We start from the raw sequence: 23,935 nt of genomic DNA, 5'->3' as shown, positions 1-23,935 counted from the left end.
AGCGGGGCAAGGGCCGCCTCTGCGACTTTCGTGAAGACGCGAGGGACAGAGACAGGCCGAAGGGGAGGACTTTGTACTGAAACGCCTGGCCGTCGAACGCGAACCGTAGGAAGGGTCGGTGTCGTGGCAGAATTGAGACGTGAAAGTACGCGTCCTTCAGGTCCACCGCTGCGAACCAATCTAGATGCTGAACGCCAGCCAGAATATTTCTCTGCGTAAGCATTTTGAACGGTAGTTTTAACAAGGCCCGATTGAAAACTTCGCAAGTCCAGGATTGGTCGTAAGCCACCGCCTTTTTGGGTACAATGAAGTAAGGGCTGTAGAAACCCTTCCTCATTTCGGTTGGAGGGACGGGCTCTACCGCGCTCTTGGCTAAGAGGGTCGCGATTTCGCGGCGCAGGGAACTGGCGTGCTCGCCGTGTACTGCGGAAGAGCGGACGCTCCTGAAGGGGGCGGAGCCGGGCAAACTGAATTGCGTGAACCGAAGTCGAATGGTCCGGTGCAGCCAGCGTGACGCGTTGGGAAGCGAAAGCCACGCTTCCCAGCTCTGCGCTTAGGGGCACCAAAGGGACGCAGTATTTTGGACGTACCGGCGGGCCTCGCAGCGGGCGGAACAGGTAATGCAGCGTCGGGCGGCTTCGTTGCGGCCTGAGGCTGAGGTGCTGAGAATAGACTCAAAGCACTTACCTTGCTCCGCGCACCGGCAGGGGCGGGTTCGTGACTGAGGAGGAGGTCTGATGCTGGCGCCCTCTGGACTCGCCTGAACCGGCCGGCCGGGGACAGTCGTGGGCAGGCGGAAGGCGGATCGCCGCGTCCGTGTACCGGGACTGTTGTGATCTGAAAGCACATTGCCGTGAAAACGGCATTTGCGGGCCAGGTGACCCAGAGGCAAAGGAAATAGCTTTTTATTGAGAATGTGGGTACCACAGCCCCCGCCAGGGGTGTGGCAAATGAAAAAACAAAGGATTCTCCACCCGGCCCTCCACCGGGGACGGAGCGGTCTTACCACCTCCGGAGCTAACGTCTTCGGCTCTGGGTCGACTGTCTCAGGAACGCTTGGGAGCCTTCCGGGTCCTGGAGGGGGTTCGTGAGACAGGGGCGTGCGCCGCCTGCGGAGTGCTCGACGCTGGGGCTGAGAGCTGGGCCCGGGTTGAGGCGGAGCAGGAGCTGGTTTCCTCGCAGGGGACGCCTCGGCGGGCAGACGGGCAGGGCCCGTGAGCGGCAGGTCTGCGGCGGGGCATGATGTGCGAAATGGCCTCCGTCTGCTTCTTCACCGCGGAGAACTGTTGGGCGAAGTCCTCGACGGTGTCACCGAAAAGGCCAATCTGGGAGACAGGTGCGTCCAGGAAGCGGTTCTTGTCAGCCTCACGCATCTCGACCAGGTTGAGCCAAAGATGGCGTTCCTGGACCACTAGGGTGGCCATCGTCTGTCCGAAAGTGCCTGCGCTGTGGCCTTCGCCGCTCTCAGGGCGCAGGTCGGTCGCTGAGCGCAGTTCCTGCAGCACATCAGGATCAGGTCCACCCCGTGCATGTTTCTGAGTGCTTTGGCCTGGTGGACTTGCAGGAGGGCCATCGCATGCAGGGCGGAGGCAGCGCGTCCAGCCGTAGTGTAGGCCTTCGCGTTAAGCGAGGATGTTGTCCTACAGGGCTTGGACGGAGTACGGGCGACCCCGCCAGGAGGTAGGGCTACCGGGCATAGATGGTGCGCAACTGCCCTATCAACCTGGGGAATCGCGTCGCATCCGTGGCGCCTCCGCCGTCGAGGTTGGAGAGAGTGGAGCGGGTGGCACCTAGACGAGCCGGAGAGCGGGGCTCTCCACGTAGACGTCAGCTCATCATGCACTTCCGGGAAGAAAGGAACCGGGGGGGTGCGAGGCCGCGAACGGCGCGCCGCCCCCAGGAACCAATCATCCAACCGTGAGGGCTGTGGGGAGGATGGAGGGTTCCAATCCAGCCCCAAGCTCACGGCGGCCCGGGCAAGCATGTCGGACATCTGAGCGTCGGCCTCAGCCTGGGCCTGCTGGCCCGAAGGCGGCAGTCCAGGGGAGTCCTCGGCATCAGACACCGCACTCTCCGATGCAGCGGCGAGCTCATCTGCTTCGAACTCGGGAGGATAGACAGCCAGGCCGTGAGGCGAGCCGCTATCGCCGCGAGCGTGGACGGAGACCAGCGAGCGTGTCGGGGAACGGGAGGTTCGCGGGGGGCTACCCGGCGAAACCGTACCCGCTGCCGCCCCCAAATCGCCCCAGCACCAACCGCACCATCCTTAATCCCGTGGGAAGAAGGAGCAATGCGGGGTGCAGCTGGGGTGGCTTGCTTTCTGTTGAAAGCAAGCCGCGACCGCAACGTGGTCATGGTCATGTTCTCGCAGTGAGAACATGAACCATCCATAAACGCCGCCTCGGTGTGATCGCGGCCCAAACACACGAGACAGCGCCTGTGGCCGTCTGAAGCAGAGAGCACTCTACCGCATCCAGGAACGACACAGGGGCGGAAAGGCATCTTGAAAAAGACGGCGTCCTTAAAAGGACGTTCAACGCCGCTGTGTTTGCTCTTTTAGAGAAAATTACTCTTTAGTAAAAACTCTTTTAATACACAGTGTGTGTGTGTGCGTGTCTGCGCTGTCGAGCGCTCAGGGGCAACAATGCACGCCGTGCATTGAGAAGAGAAAGCCGCTGTTGTGCGCCGTCAAGATCCAACAGCATGCAGATCGTCAGAGGAAAACAGGAACGTTAAGTGGCGTGTAACTCGCAGCAAACTGCAAACAGACCATCGGCTCCGAAGAAATTTTCTGAATGAACTCCCGTATTTGCCCCGCTTAAATACCCGTATGTCCGGGGGCGGGGTATGCAAATACTGGCTGCCAACTCCCATTGGCCCTTTTCAATAAGATCAGAGGTGAATATCGGCGCTCAAGAGAGACCCCTAGTGTCGCTTCTCCGACACAACGTGGAGAGAGCGACAGAAGGGGAACGCCAATTCAGAACGATTACTCAAGACAACTTTAAGTAATCCATTTTTAGGTAAATGATAGTGAAAACTGTAAACACTGAGTCCTGTAAAGATTATTCTGTTTGTTTTGAGCGGCCCGTCCATACAGACACAATAACAATGACTCAGCCAATGGGATTAGTTGGGGGCGGGACTATCTCATTGATTGATCAATGGCAGAAGAGGGGCAAATTCAGACAGCTGTTTTGAAAACATTGTTTATTGTTGCAATTCCGTTCGGTAGCGCTTGTGTCTGTGAAATTACATTCTTTAACTTTAATCAAATATTAAAAAGTATCAAATATTGTAATTAGTAAATTGTATGAAATTAAAAACATTATGTGAAAACTTTCCCCAAACTAGCATACATGGAAAAATACCCTCATCCTGACAAAAGATCTGTACAATTTTTGGTTAGAATCTACCTTCATTTTTCTACCTTGTCTGAATTTAAACCAGTGATTTTATTGTGTTCACTTGTTCAGCTAACAGCTCAAAATATGATCATATTGAAATTTTACTGTGAATGATACATACTTATGATACATACAAGTATTTGATATAATATATTGAGAACTAAGTGTTTGAAACCAACATACAAAACTGCTGCAAGAGTTTTTGACTCAAAATCTAGAGTACAGACTCCAGTGACAACTTATGACAACTAGCCCCAGTTTCCCTGATGTAACATGATGTATTACTTTGGGTAGTTCAGTCATTTTATAATTTTTAGCTTTTTTAGAATTTTTACATTTTCTTGAAAATAAAAACCATTCCTACACAAAATGCTGCTGCCACAACTGCACCTCCTACTACTGCTCCTCTATGAAATTTTTCATGTAGGATTTTATCTTGATTCTCCTTATAGTCCTGTTTAGTGTATCGCCTGCTTCCATTCGTCATCTTCAGTAACTCAATTTTTTTCAGAAGTTCAGTGACTTGAGAGCGATCTTCAGATTTGTTATTAAAAACATGACATCCTCCTGAACACTGATCAACTACTGACCTCAACATTTCATATTTACTCAAATAAACTTCCACTGGCACCTGTAATTGATCTCCATGAGTAAAGAGCACTATTGTGTGTTTTGAGGCCTTTTCTCCAAAGTTCTCTTTGATCCATTTCGCAGTCTTTCTGTCCTCCTCCATGTATCTCTCGCCCAATTTGATAACAAGCAAAATCACATCAAGACCATCACATGCACATTTAAATATCTGCTGTATTTGGGATTTCAAATCTGTAATATTCTGTGAATTATCAGAAAATCCAATGGTGTCGATCACATTGATATTTTGACCATCTATTTCTGTACATGCTTCCTTACAGATTGTGGTCACAGATTCAGGGGAAAAATCTTCTTTAAATGTTTTTCTATCTCCACCCAGGATGGTGTTTCCTGAAGCACTCTTTCCTGCTCCAGTTTTGCCCAACAGCACAATGTTCAATACATCTGACACTGTGAAGTAAAAGAGACAGTAAATACAGATGGACAAACAAACAGACAGAATTAAATGAATGGATGAATGGATAGATATAATAATTATTCTATACTCACTTCGTGGAGGTACATGCTCTTTGCTGCTCCTCCGCATTTTCCCTGTGAATGGATCTAGGGTGAGTATATCGGTTTTATTGTTATTACTTCATGTTCAGTATTTTGTTTGAGTATGATTTGTCCCCCTTTTGCTATTTACATTTTCTTGGTCTGTCACAGATATAAATGCTTACAGTGTGTTTTATCATAAAAGCTGAACGGGTTTATGGGTAATGTACAGTCAGCTGGTCATTATCACAACATAAACCCTTACAAATATATTATTTCCATAAAAAGGAACAGTGTTAATTCATGATTTACTCATCTGCCACAACAATGTAATGTCTCTGAAAAATTATAGTTCTATCGGGAAGACACGCAGGCTTGAGTGAAGTTTGAGATGCCATTTATTTGATAGATGTAAAACGGGAGGTGATGTCTGTCTCTTTGGCGTAGGCCCCGTCTGGCAGTCCGAGGTAGTTGTATCCGGAACCGTCATGTCCTGCCGGAGATAGGAGGCAGGGGCGAGGAGCCTACCCCCAAAAAGAGAGAAAGTAGTATACTACTCCCAAAAGAGATGATCCAGTTTGGTACGAACCAGGTCTTGTGTTGGGCTTTCATTCTGGAGGAGGAATTAAAAGAGATGCGAGCATCAGAATTTGTCGTGAAATCTGCAATACCTCTGGCGTGGTTGTGTGAAGCCTTTGCGATGGGAAAGCAGTACTTTTTTTTTTTGAGTTTGAGTTTGAGTTTGATTTCATCCCTGTGCATTTCCTCTTTGTCCTCGAGTGGGATTTTGTGCACTCCGTCGAGAGCCCCTGGTTGAGCAGAATCTTTGCTTTAGGCCGGCATTGCTGTGCAGTGTCTTTGCTGAAAGATAAACGACATTTGATATGAAAACCCTCCGGCGAGGGAAAAGCTGTTTGAGGCATCTTTGCCGAGGGGGACAACTTGTGTAGAGCCATACGATAATGTCGACGTTGCGTGCAGTCTCTTCGTTGAAGACATTTGATATGAAAACCCTCTGGCAAGGGTAAAGTTGTTTGAGGTATCTTTGCCGAAAGGTGAGCAACATGCGTAAAGCCATACAATAATGTCGACGTTGCGTGCGGTCCCTTCATTGAAAGAAAACAACATTGATATGAAAACCCTCCGATGAGGGAAAGTTGTTTGATGGTTATCTTTGCCAGAGTGAACAGCATACATAACGCCATACGATAATGGCGATGTTATCATGCCATACCTTGTTGAAAGCCATCTCGTTATGGTGCAAGCTTCCGGCGAGGGCGGCTGGTTTGAGCAATACCTGCGAAGGAACTGTGCTTGAGATTATGGAAGCCCGGCGAGGGGAGGGGGGGGCATAGTTATGTGCTGTCCTTGCGAACGGTGAGCTTGCTTGAATTGAATCATTGTGTAGGTAAGGATGAGCTGGGGAAGAGCCGCCAACCACCACCAGATATGCATGAGAACTTATGGCTGATGGGGAGTTGAGCTTGTTTGATGATTTGGGTTAAGTTGACCATTTCGAGTACGATTGGGGAGAGCAGCATCCGAGCATCTTCATTGTAGATTCCAGTATACCTCGAAGGGTGCCCGTCGAGCTGGTCTGTGGAACTACTGCGAAGCGAGGGAGGGGGTCAGAGACTACGTTGAAAAACCTGGGAATGTGTCTGGCTGGGATGATAAAGTTACAGGAAATGCTCTGCCATGTCAGACTTCTCATAGCGGACATGATGGTTTGAGGAGGGCCAGATTTTATTGATTGTAGAACCGACTGCGGAATTGTCGCATGACTACGATGTGTTTTTTTTTTTTCTCTCTTCTCTCTTGCTCTCTCTCTCTCTCTCTCCTCCCTCTTATTCCTCGAGCTGGAGCAAATACGGTGAGAAGAATAATGTCTCAGCTTCATGAGAGTTTAGTTGTTGGCTGTAAAAGGAACATGAGAGTCTTATGTACTCCCGGCATAGAGCCCTGAAGATGCAGTGGACAGTTTAGTTTTTGAAGGAGTGTGCCCCAAAACATACGAAAATGTGTGCATGTTTGTGCAAATCATCTTGCATGAGACTGCTTTGTGAATGTATGTCGATATGAATCGGGATCTTCAAGAATGTGATTCTCGAGCATGGATCAGTTCCGGCTGTTCATGTCCCACCTTTACGACCTGAAGATGCAGTATCGCACTTTATCTTTTGTGAATATTTGCAAATCTCCTTCCGAATGTGTTTGATAGCTGATTCGACGACTGATGTGCCAAGTTACCATTGTCTCTGACATATTCCGGAGACCAAATACACGCACACCTAAACATGTATGGCTGAATTCCGGCATTTACGCTGTCGATCATATTGGTTCTGATTAGTTGTTGCTGTAGTGGTCTGACCACGATGAGTGAATGATTTGTGAAGACATGCCAACGAATGTCTGCTCTTTGATGATGCCTGAATAACAATAAAATGTAAGTATGCCATGAGATGGGAATTACTCGCTGTATGACCTGATCATAGCGAAATGCCTTACGCTGGTGGTAGATAATCTGATGAATAGGGGAAGCGGTGCGGAGCCTACCGCTAGGTGTCAGAGGCGTGCCGCAACAGTGGTGCTAGCGATGAGAACATGGAAGTACGTCTGGAGTAAGAAGATGCTGCGTTTTATGGATCGTGTAAATGCGCCTTGGAAGCGCTCTGGGAACCTCATCGAATGTTGTACCGAACGAAGTAAATTCTTTCACAAGCCTTGGTGAAGGCTATATTAACCCATTGATACGCATTTGTTTGCACTCGGGAGTGACGTAACTCTGCTTACGTTTAATATATTTGCATTCTGATATATGCATGCATGGATATGCGATTAATGTTAACAGATTATACGTCTTTTCGAAGGTCTAAGTGTTCGACGTTGATATCAGATCTCTGTTGCATGATAGCAATCCTCCAGAAACAGCAATTTGTTTATTTGTGCCAGAAGTGCGGATGACAACATGCAATATCAAAAAACGGGACTTCATACCTTATTATGAAACAGCGATCGCCAGATGAATCCAGTTTGGCCTGCTTGGGTCAATTGTCCGTGACAGAGTTCATTCTATAACGTCAAGTAGCACTTTTGTACGCAATTATAAATCTTGATATGTTCTCTATGTTTACATGAGATCTCGCCTGGAAGAATTACACTTCATCGTCGTTCTTTGACAGACTATGCAATCTGAGCAGCATTCCTGTTGTAAAACTGTATTTTTTTTTTTTTTAGATTTTAGTTTTTTGCTTTAAAATAACAACATAAATTAATTCTGAAACTTGAGAAGTGAAGCCCAAAGTGCATTCTTTAGAAAGATACTACAACTGTGTCCATACTCCAGGGGAGCCAGTAGATACAGCCATTTAAGTTGGGTATGTAATTTGCATGGTTTGTGCTCGGGAATGCTCACATCATGGGCTCGGCCTTCCTAGTGAGTAGGTGTAATGAATGAGGCAGCGAAGGCAGACGGGGAGGTGCGGATCCAAACGCAGTTATCTTTATTGACTAAGTAGACAGGCAAAACACAAAGGAAAACCCACAATGGGGAAACAAACATAAACTAGAAAACTCGGGCAGGAGGACACATACCAGGCTAACAACATACAACGATAGACAGCGACTGAACAAACAGACAGGGTTTAAATACATAGACATAGAACAAAGGGGCCAATGAACAAACAGAACTCAAAACAAGATAACAAGGTGAATAAACAGAAACCAATGGTAAACTAATGAGGACAGGTGAAAACAATGACAGAGAACACGAATGCTAACAGGGAGACTGTGAAGCTAAACAAGGGACAAAAGTGAAAACTACGGAATACAAAAGGGACAAAAATGGTAAACAAAGGGGCAACGGTAAAACAAAACAAGGTATATGTAACAGAGCCCCCCCTCAAAGGATCAGATCCCAGACGATCCTAAAGAAAAAAACCAAAGACAAAAAACCAACAGAAAACAAAAATGAGGGCACCAGGGGCAGACAGGCAGACCAGGGGGGGTACAAAGAAAAAGAAGGCAGTCCAAGGGGCACAGAGGGCAGGCAGGAAGTCCAAGGGGGCAACGAGGGGCAGACAGGCAGTCCAAGGGGGCACAGAGGGCAGGCAGGGAGTCCAGGGGGGCACACAGGGCAAGGGTAGGTTCAGGAGGCCTGGGAGCTGGCCACAGGGCAAGGATAGGTTCAGGAGGCCTGGGAGCTGGCCACAGGGCAAGGACAGGTTTGGGGGACCTGGGAAGAGGCCACAGGACAGGGACCGGGTCAAGAGGCCTGGGAGGAGGCCACAGGACTGGAACAGGGTCAGGTGGCCTGGGAGGAGGCCACAGGATGGGAACAGGGTCAGGGGGCCTGGGAAGAGGCCACAGGACGGGAACAGGGTCCGGAGGCCTGGGAGGCGGCCACAGGATAGGGACTGGGTCAGGAGGCCTGGGAGGAGGCCACAGGTCAGGAACAGGGTCAGGGGCCCTGGGAGGAGGCCGCCGGACAGGGGCAGGTTCAGGAGGCCTGGGAGGAGGCCACAGGATGGGAACAGGGTCAGGAGGCCTGGGAGGAGGCCACAGGACAGGGACTGGGTCAGGAGGCCCGGGAGGATGCCACAGGACAGGAACAGGGTCAGGAGGCCTGGGAGGCTCTGGGGACGGAGCTGAGGAAGGCTCAGGAGACGGAGCCGAGGAGGGGGGCGCCGTAGGAGACCTGGAAGGCTCGGGAGGCGGAGCCGTAGGAGGCTCGGGAGGTGGAGCCGTAGGAGGCTCGGGAGGTGGAGCCGAGGGAGGCTCGGGAGACTGAGGCGAGGAAGGTGGCGCCGTAGGAGGCTCTAGAGGTGAAGCCCTGGAAGGCTCTGGCGGCAGAGCCCTAGAAGGCTCTGGAGTCTCTGGAGGCGGAGCCGTAGGAGGCTCGGGAGGCGGAGCCATAGGGGGCTCGGGTGGCGGAGCCGTAGGAGGCTGAGCCATAGGAGGCGGAGCCGTAGGAGGCTGAGCCATAGGAGGCGGAGCCGTAGGAGGCTCGGGAGGCGGAGCCATAGGAGGCTCTGGGGGCGGAGCCTAAGAAGGCTCGAGAGGCCCGAGGGGCGGAGCCCTGGAAGGCTTGAGAGACTTGAGGGGTGGAGCTCTGGGAGGCTCGAGAGGCTTGAGAGGCGGAGCCCTGGAAGGCTCGAGAGGCTTGAGGGGCGGAGCCCTAGAAGGCTCGAGAGACTTGAGAGGCAGAGCCCTGGAAGGCTCGAGAGGCTTGAGGGGTGGAGCCCTAGAAGGCTCGAGAGACTTGAGAGGCGGAGCCCTAGAAGGCTCGAGAGGCTTGAGAGGTGGAGCTCTGGGAAGCTCAGGAAGCTCGGAAGGTGGGGCTCTGGAAAGCCCAGAAGGCGGAGCTCTGGAAAGCTCGGGAGGTGGAGCTCTGGAAAGCTCGGGAAACTCGGAAGGCGGAGCTCTGGAAAGCTCGGGAAACTCGGAAGGCGGAGCTCTGGAAAGCCCGGGAAACTCGGGAGGCGGAGCTCTGGAAAGCTCGGGAGGAGGAGCCCTGGAAGACTCGAGAGACTTGAGAGACCTGGGAGGCGAAGCCCTGGAAGGCTTGAGAGGCGGAGCGCTGGAAGACTTGGGAGGCGGAGCTCTAGGAAGCTCGGAAGGCGGAGCTCTGGAAAGCTCGGGAGACTTGAGAGACGGAGCCCTGGAAGACTCGAGAGACAGAGCCCTGGAAGACTCGAGAGACTTGAGAGGCGAAGCCCTAGGAGGCTCGGGAGGAGGAGCCCTGGAAGACTCGAGAGACTTGAGAGACGGAGCCCTGGGAGGCTCGGGAGGAGGAGCCCTGGAAGACTCGAGAGACTTGAGAGGTGGAGCCCTAGGAGGCTCGGGAGGAGGAGCCCTGGAAGACTCGAGAGACTTGAGAGGCGGAGCCCTAGGAGGCTCGGGAGGAGGAGCCCTGGAAGACTTGAGAGACTTGAGAGGCGGAGCCCTAGGAGGCTCGGGAGGCGCTGACTCTTGCACGGTCATGGCTACTGGCACTGGCTCTTGGACGGTCATGGTTACTGGCACTGGCTCTTGGACAGTCATGGCTTCAGGCGCTGGCTCTGGGAGGGTCGAGGCTACAGGCGCTGGCTCAGGGACGGTCGAGGCTACAGGCGCTGGCTCAGGGATGGTCGAGGCTACAGGCGCTGGCTCAGGGACGGTCGAGGCTACAGGCGCTGGCTCTCTGACATTTGGGGCATCAGGCTCTGGCTGGTTGACCGTGGTATGTGCTGGCTCGGGTTCGCTGACCGTGGCTGACGAGGGCTCAGGCTCGCTGACCGTGGCTGACGAGGGCTCTGGCTCGCTGACCGGGGCAGGCGAGGGCTCTGGCTCGCAGACCGGGGCAGGCGAGGGCCCTGGCTCGCAGACCGGGGCAGGCGAGGGCCCTGGCTCGCAGACCGTGGCTGACGAGGGCTCAGGCTCGCTGACCGTGGCTGACAAGGACTCAGGCTCGCTCACAGTGGTTGACGTGGGCGCAGGCTCGCTCACCGTGGCTGACGAGGACTCAGGCTCGCTCACAGTGACATGCATGGGCTCTGGCTCGCTCACAGTGACATGCGTGGTCTCTGGCTCGCTCACAGTGACATGCGTGGGCTCTGGCTCGCAGACCGGGGCAGGCGTAGGCCCTGGCTCGCAGACCAGGGCAGGCGAGGGCTCTGGCTCGCAGACCGGGGCAGGCGTTGGCCGGGAGGCAGACGACTGTCTTCTCCTCCTCCTCGGGCAGATGAAGTTGGCCGTGCGGGTTCAAGGGAAGCCATTGGCGTGGGGGGTTGTTCGCTGACAGGAGGGGCTGGTGTGTCAGGGAGCGGTGAGCTGCACGCTAGTAGGGTCATTTCCAGGTAGTCGCGGAAAGTGCAGCCGGGCGCTGCCTGTGGCACCCGCTCCCTCAGCGAGGGGTTCAAGCTGTTCTTGAAAAAGACCATCAATGCAGAGTCCGGGAAGTCAGTAGCGTTCGCCAGGAGGAGAAAGTAGAGAGCGTGGTCTACAAATGGGTGGTCTTCTTGCTGCAGGTTGAGCAGCCGACATTTGGCACGAATAGCTGCTGGATCCATGTGTGGTCTATCGTTCTGTAATGAATGAGGCAGCGAAGGCAGACGGGGAGGTGCGGATCCAAACGCAGTTATCTTTATTGACTAAGTAGACAGGCAAAACACAAAGGAAAACCCACAATGGGGAAACAAACATAAACTAGAAAACTCGGGCAGGAGGACACATACCAGGCTAACAACATACAACGATAGACAGCGACTGAACAAACAGACAGGGTTTAAATACATAGACATAGAACAAAGGGGCCAATGAACAAACAGAACTCAAAACAAGATAACAAGTTGAATAAACAGAAACCAATGGTAAACTAATGAGGACAGGTGAAAACAATGACAGAGAACACGAACGCTAACAGGGAGACTGTGGAGCTAAACAAGGGACAAAAGTGAAAACTACGGAATACAAAAGGGACAAAAATGGTAAACAAAGGGGCAACGGTAAAACAAGACAAGGTATATGTAACAATAGGGCATAGGGATGATGATTTGGGCGAAGGCGGCCGCAAAATGGGGGAATCTTACTGAATGAAGTAATGAGAGCCCGTATGATAAGCGTTGACTGTACATGATGATATGCCTGAATAATTATCTTAATTCCCCGATGGGGAACGCTCGGGCATGCAGACTGTGAATGACAAGTAAATGAACCTTGACCGAGTTGCCCTCATGAGATTACGCGATTGCCTGCCATACTATGAGAGTGAATGCGCTGTTGACATGAAATACTGTCTTTTGATGTTGATGCGAATGCATTGTGATGAACAGGTAGCATGGCAACGGAAGGTCTAGACCCATGACTCGATCTGAATGCATTTGATGGATATGAAAATGATTTAGCTTATTTCTGATGGAAGCCGGCTGATTGATTGCCTGGGCCGATGATTTTGCAGGATTTGCGGGGTGCGCCGGGTCGTGCGCCGGGTCGTGCGCCGGGTCGTGCAATGCGATTGAGAGAGATCTCCTGAGTGAATGAGATATGGGTGAAGATCCAGGTTTGCTGGTTGTTTACTCCCCATGGGTTTGATGTTGGCAGAAGTTGAGATGATTGCAGTGTTAGCACACCGAAACAGCAATGTGATAGATTGTGAGCGGACTTATAAAGCATTGGCTTACGTGCGATTGGCTAGGAGTTATCCAGCTAATGATGTGATGATGTGCACCTGCTGGTCTTCCCGCTAGAACTACGCTCCACTTCCATTTATTATATACAGGCACGTGCACACATAGACATCAAAAGGGGCTTGAGCACCTGCCCTTTTTATTCCTGGAGAGAAAGTGCCCTTTTTTCTGGGGTGCTTTTTTTTATTTTTGAAAAATAATATATATTCCTGTTTGCGCACAGCTTCCCTGTCAAACAAATATATTTAATGAATATCTAGTGTATCTAAATATCAGGTCAGGAGTTCTGAAGCGCTCCCTCTCTCTCTCTTTCCCCCCCTGCGTCTCTGCGCAGTGGCGCACATCAGCTCGGCACGTCACACACACACACACCTGCAGGCAGGAGCAGCAGCGGCCCCTCCCAGCAGTGTTCCCTTTACAAAAGGCTTCACTACGATGTTGCGCTGCTAAGCGCTACGGGGAACAGCTTTAGCTGTGAGCCGAGCTGAATAAATGTGTGGAACACTTCAATGAACATTGACCGGAATTTAAAGCCTCGGCTGATGTAATCATTAGATGCACCTGAGGCCAGGCTATAAATGGATACGTCACCAGGTGTCGTCAGAAACTCTTTTTTCAGAGCGATTCTGTTTCTGTGTGTTTCACACACCCTGTCAAAACTTTCTTTCCTCTGTTAGGAGATAGATTCAGTTAGGCAGTGTGCAGTGAACGTTGTTCTATTTTTCTCTTCTGTTTAGAAAATATTATATATATATTTCAAAAAAAAAAAAAAAAAAGAGAGAATGACTGAAAGCAAACGGTGCGTGTTCCCCTCTTCTTGCTCTATAGCTGAAGACGGCACACATCAGTTTTTGCTGTTTGTTTGGGGGTAGAGCACGCTGCTCTGGCGTTGCAGCAGGGCGGTTCGCGAGCACTGCGATTTGCTTTAACAGGCAGAGTGCGTCGTGCTCGCCTACGCTTGCTTCGGGAGTCAGCACTCACGAAAAGATCGTTCGTGGGGCTCGTGCATGGATTTGGCTGAGGAGCAAGAGACAGGTTGATCCCTTTCTCTCACTCTCTCCCCAAACCCAGCTGGTCCTTCACATGATCTCGGCGCGTTCCGGCGCTTCTTGGATCATGAGGTGGATCGCTATTCTCTTCCGCCTCCGAGCTTTCCGTCCGCGATAAAAAATCTACGGAGGAATTGCTCGATGTTGTTACTCGTGCGGTTGCCAGATTGGACTGGCCACGCGAAAATGAGACCCCAAACGCTCCAATTAGGGGATAGATTTTATCTTCCAGTCTAAGAAAGGGAACGCCTCATGGGTCCCTTCCCTTTCTTTGATAACCTCCTTGAAGAGCTTTTTCGCTCATGGAGAACCCCTAAAAAAAAAAAAAAAAAAAAATATATAAAAAATATATATATATTTTCTTCCCGTGTTCACATACCCTCGACGTCATTATATTCGACTATCGTGGGTGCTGAGGCACGGGGGTATTCAGTGATGCCGCCGGTCGAAGAGACGCTTGCGGGCTATCTCTCGCCGGGCTCGACATCGTCACTTAAGAAGCCCTCTCTCCCCTCAAAGCCTTGTAGGACAACCTCCACTTTAGTGGGAAGGGCTTATCAAGCAGCAGGTCAGGCTGGTGCTGCTCTGCACACTATGCTGTTTTTCAGGCATACCAGGCTGACCTCCTGGGCGACCTGAGTGTGGGTTCTGCGCTTGACGAGCAAGCCTCAGACCCACCTCGGTCCTGACTGAAGGGAGGCTCAAAAGCAAAGCGTGGCGAGTCGTGCTCCTCCTCCCAGGGATTGGGGACAGTCTCGCCACCCTTGCCAGCCCTCAGGACTATAAAGTCTAGTAAGAGAAAACCCTGGCCGGTCTTGCACCTAGATTAGGGGTAGCTCCCTCGGGACGGGCGCGTGCTTCACTTCACCCCTCCGGTACCCCCTCAAAGCCCCTCCATTCCGCCACCTCTTGGTGTTTCGGGTTGCAGAGGCTTCCGTCAAAGTTGGGTGTTTTCAGCTGTTCCTGCATTTTATTCAGGGCCTTGAAACACCCGACAACCCCTCAACAGGAAGTGTTAAAATATAATACCCATCTCAGAGATCCTGGCAGCGTGGAAACTTCTGCCGGATATATCCTTTTCTGTGGGTCTTATAAGGGCGTCAGGATTTAATTCTCTCGCCGGCTTTTCCGTGTTTCAACGGCGTGTTCTCACTACCGTAAACCGGATTTCTTTTTTGTAAAAAAAAAAACTCTCATTCTCCTGGTTAAAGGGGCCATGGTATGTGTTCCCCTACCAGAGAGAGAGTTAGGTTATTACACTAAATACTTCCCGTTTCCCATGGAGGGTGAGGGGTGGCGTCTGGCTTAGATCTTAAGCTTGAACTACCCGTGGGTGTTCAAGTCCAAGTTGATGCCTGTCAAGGCGGTGCGTGTCTCAAGCCCTACAACTCGTTTGGCTGGTCACCATCGATCTTATGGCGACTTCTATACTTCATTTAGAAGTTCTGCCACAACATGGAAAGTTCCTGAGGTTCACTTCAGGGGCGAAGTCTTCCAGGGTCAGGTTCTTTCACTCAGCCTAGCCCTTTTACCCGCACATTCACAATGCATGATGTAGCGCTGGCTCCTTGCGACTCGGGGCATCTGCATTCTGAATTATGTAGACGACTGGCTGATCCTAGCGCTGTTCCAGGAACTGGCAGTTCAGCACAGGGACATCGTCTTAGCTCATCTGTTTCTCTGGGGTTGAGGCTCAACGCCAAGAAAAGCGTCCTCTCTCCCACTCAAAACACTGTCTATCGGGGCATCGTATGGAGTTCAATCACTATGCGGGCACAACTGTCTCCCGCTAGGATTGAGTCCATTCAGATCACCCTGAGCAAAGTCAGGCTAGGTTGCACTGTTATCAGTATCAACGATTTCCAGGTCTCAGGGCTGAACGCGTCCACGGTGATCCCTCTGGACCTTCTGCTCATGAGACCGTTTTTGTTGTGGCCAAAAGCCAGGGATTTCTTCCAAGGGCCAAAACCCCTGGGCTAAATAGGGTTACGCGCCTCAGGCTTCGTTCCCTTTCTATGTGGTTCAGACCCGGTTTTCTGCCTTGGGTCCCACTCTAGGTGCGTCTTGTTGTCGCAGACTGCTAACGACAGACGCCTCCCTGACGGGCGGGGTAGCGGCCTTAAGTGGTCGATCCAGCTTAAGGGGATAGGAGGGTCGTCAGCTCGGTTGTCACAGATCACTGTCTCGGGTTGATGGCTGTATTTCTGGCCCTGAAATACCTCCTCCTGAGGCTGCCATGTCTTGGTGCTTGGTGGACAATACAGCGGTAGCCTCTTACATAAATCATCAAGGAGACCCACGTTCTTGTCAGCTGTATTTCTGACACGTCGGATTCTCCTTTGGGCCCAGGGCAAGCTCCTGTCACTCAGGGCAATTTACATCCCTGGACGCCTAAATGTGGGAGCAGATTTGCTGTCCAGACAGAACATACCAAGGGGCAGTGGAAACTCCACCCCGAGGTAGTACAACAAATTTGGGAGAGATTTTACAGAGCAGAAGTGGACCTCTTAGCCTCTCAAGAGACTGCGTAATGTCCCTCTACTTCTCTCTGAGTCACCCAGCCCCCTGGGTCTGGGCCGATGGCGCATACATGGCCCAGAATGTGTCGGTATGCTTTTCCCCCGGTTTCTCTGCTCCCAGGAGTCTTAGCCAGAGTTCGCCAGCAAGGGTCTTGCCTCTTACTGATAGCGACTCACTGGCCAAACAGGATTTGGTTCTCGGAAATTATATCTCTCCTCGACAGCTCGCCTTGGGCGATTCCGGACAGGAGGGACCTTCTGTCTCAGGCACAGGGGACGATATTTCATCCCCGGCCCGAATTGTGAAACCTTTCATGTCTGGCCCCTAAGGGTACCAAATGAGGTTCACAGGGTTTTCTCTTGAGATTATCGAGACCATTTCAAGTGCTAGGGCTCCCTCCACTTGGAACTGATCTGGGTAGATTCTACAGGGCAGAAGAGGACCTCTTCGCCTCTGTTGATAGCGCAATGTCTCCTCTACTTCTCCCGAGTCGCCCAGTCCCCCTCCCCTCCCCTTGGGAGGGGCTGAGCAGTAGTAACGCAAATGCACCTGCATGCGTTTCCTTCTACTAAAGTTCTTATTACAGAACCAGCTAACTGCCAGTTTGTTCAGTTCTGGATTTTCTGTAGAAAGAACTGTCAGCGGGCACTTGCCTCGCCACTGCCAGGTTCTATGTGGCCACTGCGGTTTGCCCACGGCTTGGTGGGCGGGGTGCTCTCAAAGAGGCATCCTCATTATTGCCCGGGCCTACGAGGCGCGGTCAAGCTTCGCCAGTAGGTTTCAGGGCGACTCTACCAGAGGGCTCTCCTCCTCTAAAACCTTGGCTAGAGGTCTCCCTCTGCAGCAAGTTTGTGATGCGGCAGGTTGTCCTCTCCGCACACATTCATTGGATTTTTATAGTTTGGATGTTTTGCCACTCCGGGCTCTTATGCCCTTGAGTCGACATCTCAAGCTCATGTCTGGACAAGTTTGTGATGCGGCAGGCTGGTCCTCTCCGCTCACATTCATCAGTTTTTATGACAAGTTTGTGTTGCGATAGGGTTCTCTTCAGCACACATTCATCGAACTTTATGGGTTAGATGCTTTGCTACTCGGACTCTTATGTCCTTGAGTCGACATCTCAGCCCATGCCTAAACAAGTTTGTGATGCGGCAGGTTGTCCCCTCCGCACACATTCATTGCACCTTTTTAGTTTGGATGTTCTGCACTCCGGGCTCTTATGCCCTTGAGTCGACATCTCAGCTCATACCTGAACAAGTTTGTGATGCGGCAGGCTGGCCCTCTCCGCTCACATTCATCAGTTTTTATGACAGGTTTGTGGTGCGATAGGGTTCTCTTCGCACACATTCATCGAACTTTATGGGTTAGATGCTTTGCTACTCCGGACTCTTATGTCCTTGAGTCGACATCTCAGCCCATGCCTAAACAAGTTTGTGATGCGGCAGGTTGTTCCCTCCGCACACATTCATTGCACCTTTTTAGTTTGGATGTTCTGCACTCCGGGCTCTTATGCCCTTGAGTCGACATCTCAGCTCATACCTGAACAAGTTTGTGATGCGGCAGGCTGGCCCTCTCCGCTCACATTCATCAGTTTTTATGACAGGTTTGTGGTGCAATAGGGTTCTCTTCGCACACATTCATCGAACTTTATGGGTTAGATGCTTTGCTACTCCGGGCTCTTATGCCCTTGAGTCGACATCTCAGCTCATGCCTGAACAAGTTTGTGATGCGGCAGGCTTGTCCTCTCCGCTCACATTCATCAGTTTTATGACAAGTTTGTGTTGCGACAGGGTTCTCTTAGCACACATTCATCGAACTTTATGGGTTAGATGCTTTGCTACTCCGGGCTCTTATGCCCTTGAGTCGATCATCTCAGCTCATGCCTGAACAAGTTTGTGATGCGGCAGGCTGGTCCTCTCCGCACACATTCATCAAAATTGAATGGTTTAGATGTTTATGCTACTCCGGGCTCTTATGCCCTTGAGTCGACATCTCAGCTCATGCCTGAACAAGTTTGTGATGCGGCAGGCTGGTCCTCTCCGCTCACATTCATCAGTTTTTATGACAAGTTTGTGTTGCGACAGGGTTCTCTTCGCACACATTCATCGAACTTTATGGGTTAGATGCTTTGCTACTCCGGGCTCTTATGCCCTTGAGTCGACATCTCAGCTCATGCCTGAACAAGTTTGTGATGCGGCAGGCTGGTCCTCTCCGCACACATTCATCAAAATTGAATGGTTTAGATGTTTATGCTACTCCGGGCTCTTATGCCCTTGAGTCGACATCTCAAGCTCATGTCTGAGACCTCTCGCGTTTTTGTGAGTACACTGCACAACCGTAGGGGTCCGGACAGCCCCAAGCGCGGCGGCGTGGGTATTGCGTTCCCAGTAGCGCTTAGCAGCGTAACATCGTAGTGAAGCCTTTTGTAAAGGAACGCCTCGGGTTACATGTGTAACCCTTGTTCCCTGAAAAAGGCGGAACGAGATGTTGCGCTGCTTTGCCGCACTGGGGCGTCCCAGGACTGCTCTTCAAAAAGAAGTATCTGACGACACCTGGTGACGTATCCATTTATAGCCTGGCCTCAGGTGCATCTAATGATTACATCAGCCGAGGCTTTAAATTCCGGTCAATGTTCATTGAAGTGTTCCACACATTTATTCAGCTCGGCTCACAGCTAAAGCTGTTCCCCGTAGCGCTTAGCAGTGCAACATCTCGTTCTGCCTTTTTCAGGGAACAAGGGTTACACATGTAACCCGAGACGTTTTTCTTGGCTTGTGTTGAGGTGAGTGGCGATGAACAAAAGATTAAACTACCAGTGCCTCGAATTTACTGCTGATTAGCCAAAGACAAATATAGTTAACCTGTGTCTTGCTAGTAGGGTTGCCACCCGTCCCTTAAAATACGGAATCATCCCGTATTTACAAGTAAAATGATGCGTCCCGTTTCAAATCAATAAGGGACGCGATTTGTCCCGTATTTTACATAAGGCCCACACAACGTTGAGTAAAAACTTTAAACCTGCTTCAAACCAATGCGCGACAAGTCAAAAGAGAGTGCGCTGCATGTGAATGTCCTGACTGTGACTCACAGAAAGACGCGCGCCAGTATCATGCGCATGCTCAGACCGCGCGCCAGAATAGTTCTCTTTCGTGCTTGAACGAACAATAACACACACAATTATGCCAAAATGTCGTTTGTCAAGTATCTTGATAACATAAGAGCAGTCTTATGATGGACATAAAGAGTTGTGAGAGAATGAGGCGCGTGTGAGATCCACGTCTCAGCAACGGCTGCTCTTAAAGGGCCAGCATCCAATAAAGCTTTCTGTAAGTAAAGTTAATCAAAGAACAAAGAGAACAGAGAAAATTACTCACTGCTCTTGACTAAAGACCTTGCGTAGCTTTAATAAGGATTAGTCTATATATAATTTATAATTTATGCAGCACAGTCTGTCTGATAACTTTATTCAATTCTGTATATGTCCTACCTGTTAGACAGGAAGGGCACAGGTAAATATGACATTTATTATGGGTTTATGTGAGGATTGTTTGAAGTTCACTTAAATTAAAAGTGGTTTTATTTTTTGAAGCCTAATAAATGTTTTTTAAAAATTGAATACTAAGGAGACCATGGTTTCTGTGTGAACTGATTATTTTGTAGACATCTTTTGAAAATGAAACAATTGCGTGAGTTTGAGGAAGATAAAATTAATTAACTTTTTAAATACATTTTTTAAAAAGGAAGTCAGATTTGTGTTAATATGTATACTTTTTTGTTTAAAAAAAGTAAAAAAAATACGTAATTATGAGAAGTGCCCTTTTTTTCACTTGAGCCCCTGCCCCTCAAAATGTCTGTGCACGTCCCTGATTATATATATATTATATGTATTATTAGTTTGATTATTATACGTCGAATTGTCTTGATTTGGTGCCTATTATGGCAAATATTGATGTGTGGGATTAATAGCAAATAATTGGATTAATTCATTGGTACATCATGTAATTATTAATAACTAGTTCTACTATATTCCATAATGAAATAATATAATTCTGTTAGCCTTGCTGCTCAAAGCCTGTGCTATCATACTGTAACATGCCTAAGATTGACTGTCATTATTACTGAGCCAAAGATACTGAGCCTTGTGTACAGTGTAGCAAACACTAAATCTGGAGGAACAGGTTTAAACTGCATCAACATGTTGTAACACGATCACTGGAGTTCAGACTTCTGTCGGCACTTTCAGCCATTACAGACACATTTCTGTCAAGTTACAGATTTCTTTATCAATACTCCAGAATAAATACGATTTACTCACCTGTAAGTGTTGATGCCGTGTTTCTGTAATATTCAGCTTTCTTTTACTCAGAGTTTCTCCTGTGGCGCATTATGTCTGAATTCATGGAAGGAGAGAAACCGGAAGCGTTCGAGCTTGTTTAGTTTTACTTTGATAAAAGAGAGAATCATGTGACAAAAGCTGCGGTTGGCCACACCTGGACTTGAGCACCACCTCAGTAATCTGTAGAAGAAGCTTTGGTCAGAATGCTTTCATGTGCTGGTGTGTGTGTGTGCCTCTTGTCTGTACATCTATTACAATTAAACCTTGTCCAGTGGTACATAGAGTACAACGGGGCTAAAGGCATCCTTTAAGGAAATTTAGATTTTTCAAGGTAAAAAAATAAATAAAATATGTATATATATTTTTTTTATTGAAAATTGATGGAGCAACATAATTTGTGTAAAAAGAAATAAGAACAGAAGGTTGTTTTGATTAAAATTCAGTTTAAAAAGAAAAATGTGATGAGGGATATGGAAGCACATTTTGAAAATTTGACATTTAAAGCCATTGAACTTCTAGCACTTAATTTTTCAGCATTGAATAGATGTATGTGAATGTTTTTCTTCGGAATTTAACTCTTCAAAATTTCAATAACTCATTTTCACATTTATTTTTCAGTGTTCACAAATTCAGAATCAAAATTTAAAGTTTAAAAATGTAAAAAATGTAGATTCAAGTTGCTCAAATTCGATTGGCCAAATTCAGAACAACATCCAACCAAATTATGCTCCATTAGTCACGTGACGCCAATGCTTGAAATTACAGGATGAGAATGACCTAGGAGGAGTAGTTGTTTGTTCCCTGTCAAAAAGCTACACTTCTGATGCTGCGCTGAATTAGCGCTTTGGGAACAGCTTTAGGAGTGACCAGCTGTGAATATGTGTGCAACACATCAATGAAATTGACTAGAATTTTTAGCCTCTGCCGGTGACATCATTGGATGCACCTGCAGCAGGGCTATAAATAGATGCGTCACAGGTGCATCATCAGATCTTTTGTCTTCAGATCACTCTGTGTCACTCTGAGTCACCCAGCCCCTCTGGGTCTGGACGCGATGGCACATACATGGCCCAGAATGCGCCTGTATGCTTTTCCCTGGTTTCTCTGCTCCCGGGAGTCTTGGCCAGAGTTCGCCAGCAAGAGTCCTGCCTCTTACTGAAAGTGCCACGCTGGCCGAACAGGGTATGGTTCTCTGAGATAATGTCTCTCCTCGACGGCTCGCCTTGGGCGATTCCGGACAGGAGGGACCTTCTGTCTCAAGCGCAGGGGACAATTGCTCAAACAATCTTTTCTATTATTTTTTTTTTAATTTTGGTTGTTCTGGCTGTTGTGACATTCAGATTCATTTGATATTAATATTTACATTAAACAATATAAAAAGCTTTGCTAAAGTTTCTTGCAGTTTAAAGTTCAGTTGCTTCCATTGTATTTCACTTGAAATGATAAAGAGAGACTTCATGATGAAGGTTTGACATATGCAGCATATGGATGCCACAATGATTTCAGGGCCACTAAAATATAAAGTTAAAAGACTTTCAAGAAATAGACTTGATAGCGGATGAGGAAATTTGTTGTACTTACTCATTTCAGCTTCTTTTGAAAATTCAGTTGAACCTACAGAATGGCACAAACATTGTATTAAAATGTTGATGGAAGGTTTGGAAACTAAATGAGAAAACTGGAAAAATTATCTCACCAATCTGAGTACAAAAGCAGAGTAGTTTTTTGTTAAAGTACATAATCCCAGATCACAACAATTTAAATGAATCTTGTTGAAGAAGAAGAAACAAAAATCACAAATGTATCTCAGATTCATCCATCTTTCAATCAATCCAATATTTCCACTGGCCTCAAATAAAACGAGACATGGACGATGTCCTAACAGCAGTGAGATTCATAGAATATTTAAATAATCCTTGCCCTCTGCCACATCAACCTTACTGTACGTTACCCAACATGCCAGAAACAATAAACTATTATACTGACATAATTACACTAAATCATTTTCAATCATTTCTTCATGTCTGCGTTATTATTCAAATGTAACATCCTCAAAGTGGGAGTCTGGCAAAATGTGATAAAGAATTTATTTATTTATTTTTTTCTTGCATGTCTTAGTAAAGAATATCGCAGAAATAAAATGTAATAATAACACAATATTCACACTTACCCTGTTAACAGCAGATCGTTTTCAGGTTTTCTGTCCAACAGACGGCAGGTGAAGAGAAGCAGAACACCAAACACACCCATTATTCTTGTCGGATTAGAGATATTTGAATAGGTTTGTTGACATTTGTTCATATATATGTCTATGTGAAATACAGTGATGTGCATGCATTTACAACACTGCTATACATTAAATAATATAAATATGAAATTAAAATAATAAGTATTTTAAACCTGTGTGTGTTTTATAGCACAGTAATAATGATGATGATGTGCCGTGTGTCAGTCATTATGAGAATTGTGAGATTCGTTCAACTTTAAAAATTCACAATTCACAATATTTAATTCCTCATGTCAACAGATTAATAAATTGTTTGGTGGTTGATTGTTCATAAACGAGATATTATTTGTTGAAAGATAAAGTATTGTACATTTGAATAAAGTGTTTGTGTTTTTCTTTGGACAGTATTTATCATGTTTCAGTGAAGAGAAGGGCACGGCCCTGTTCAATGCATTTGTTATGAAAATTATAATAAACCACAAAAGCATAAACAAACATACACACACCCTGAGGATTCTTGTAAATGTAGGACGTTCCTGTAATAAGCGATGTAATGTACTTTCAGTTTCACCTAAAAGGAACTTTATTTACAGTCAGATTGGTCCGTTTAACAACTTATTATCATTTATATCATGTGTAGTTAAAATAACAGCAACATTTGAATCTTGTTCGAGTTTTATGTTGAACAATAAATGCACTTTTATACTTCATGTCTTTATACACAAAACACATGAATGGAAACAAGATTGGGCAAATAGTTCAAATAATCTTCCTCATTTAGACTGTATGTTATTGTATTAGTATTAGACATTTCATAATCCACTTATGACGCAAATCATGCACGCCCACTAAACAAAGAGCAATATAGAGTATATCTGTCTGAGATTTTTCTCTAGAAGCTACATCTTTAAGACTAGATCCTTACTAGAGGATGGATACCCGAACCGAGCCCGACGGTACCCGACGGGCCGGGCCGGGTTCGGACACATATTTTGAAATGACGTTCGGGTTCGGGTCGGGCTCGGTCACGTCGGCTCGATAAGGCATTGAACATTTGAAATTTAAAACAGCTTATTATAATGTTTAACTGGATGCAAATGTTT

General features: G+C 48.1%; 1 long non-coding RNA gene across 1 annotated transcript; it reads right to left on the bottom strand.

Moving 5' to 3' along the window:
• Positions 1–3,059: 3,059 nt before the first annotated feature.
• Positions 3,060–22,844, bottom strand: LOC127651169 (uncharacterized). Its single transcript, XR_007971526.1, has 5 exons — positions 22,776–22,844; positions 22,187–22,219; positions 20,585–20,785; positions 4,548–4,589; positions 3,060–4,448 (listed from the first exon to the last, which is right to left on the bottom strand). It is a non-coding gene; the product is annotated as an uncharacterized LOC127651169 (long non-coding RNA).
• Between the last annotated feature and the right edge of the window lie 1,091 nt (positions 22,845–23,935).

The sequence above is a fragment of the Xyrauchen texanus genome, chromosome 11 (genome assembly GCF_025860055.1).
Source record: "Xyrauchen texanus isolate HMW12.3.18 chromosome 11, RBS_HiC_50CHRs, whole genome shotgun sequence".
Taxonomy (NCBI): domain Eukaryota; kingdom Metazoa; phylum Chordata; class Actinopteri; order Cypriniformes; family Catostomidae; genus Xyrauchen; species Xyrauchen texanus.
Note: the sequence above shows the minus strand (reverse complement) of the source record. Positions and strands in the feature narration are given on the sequence as shown.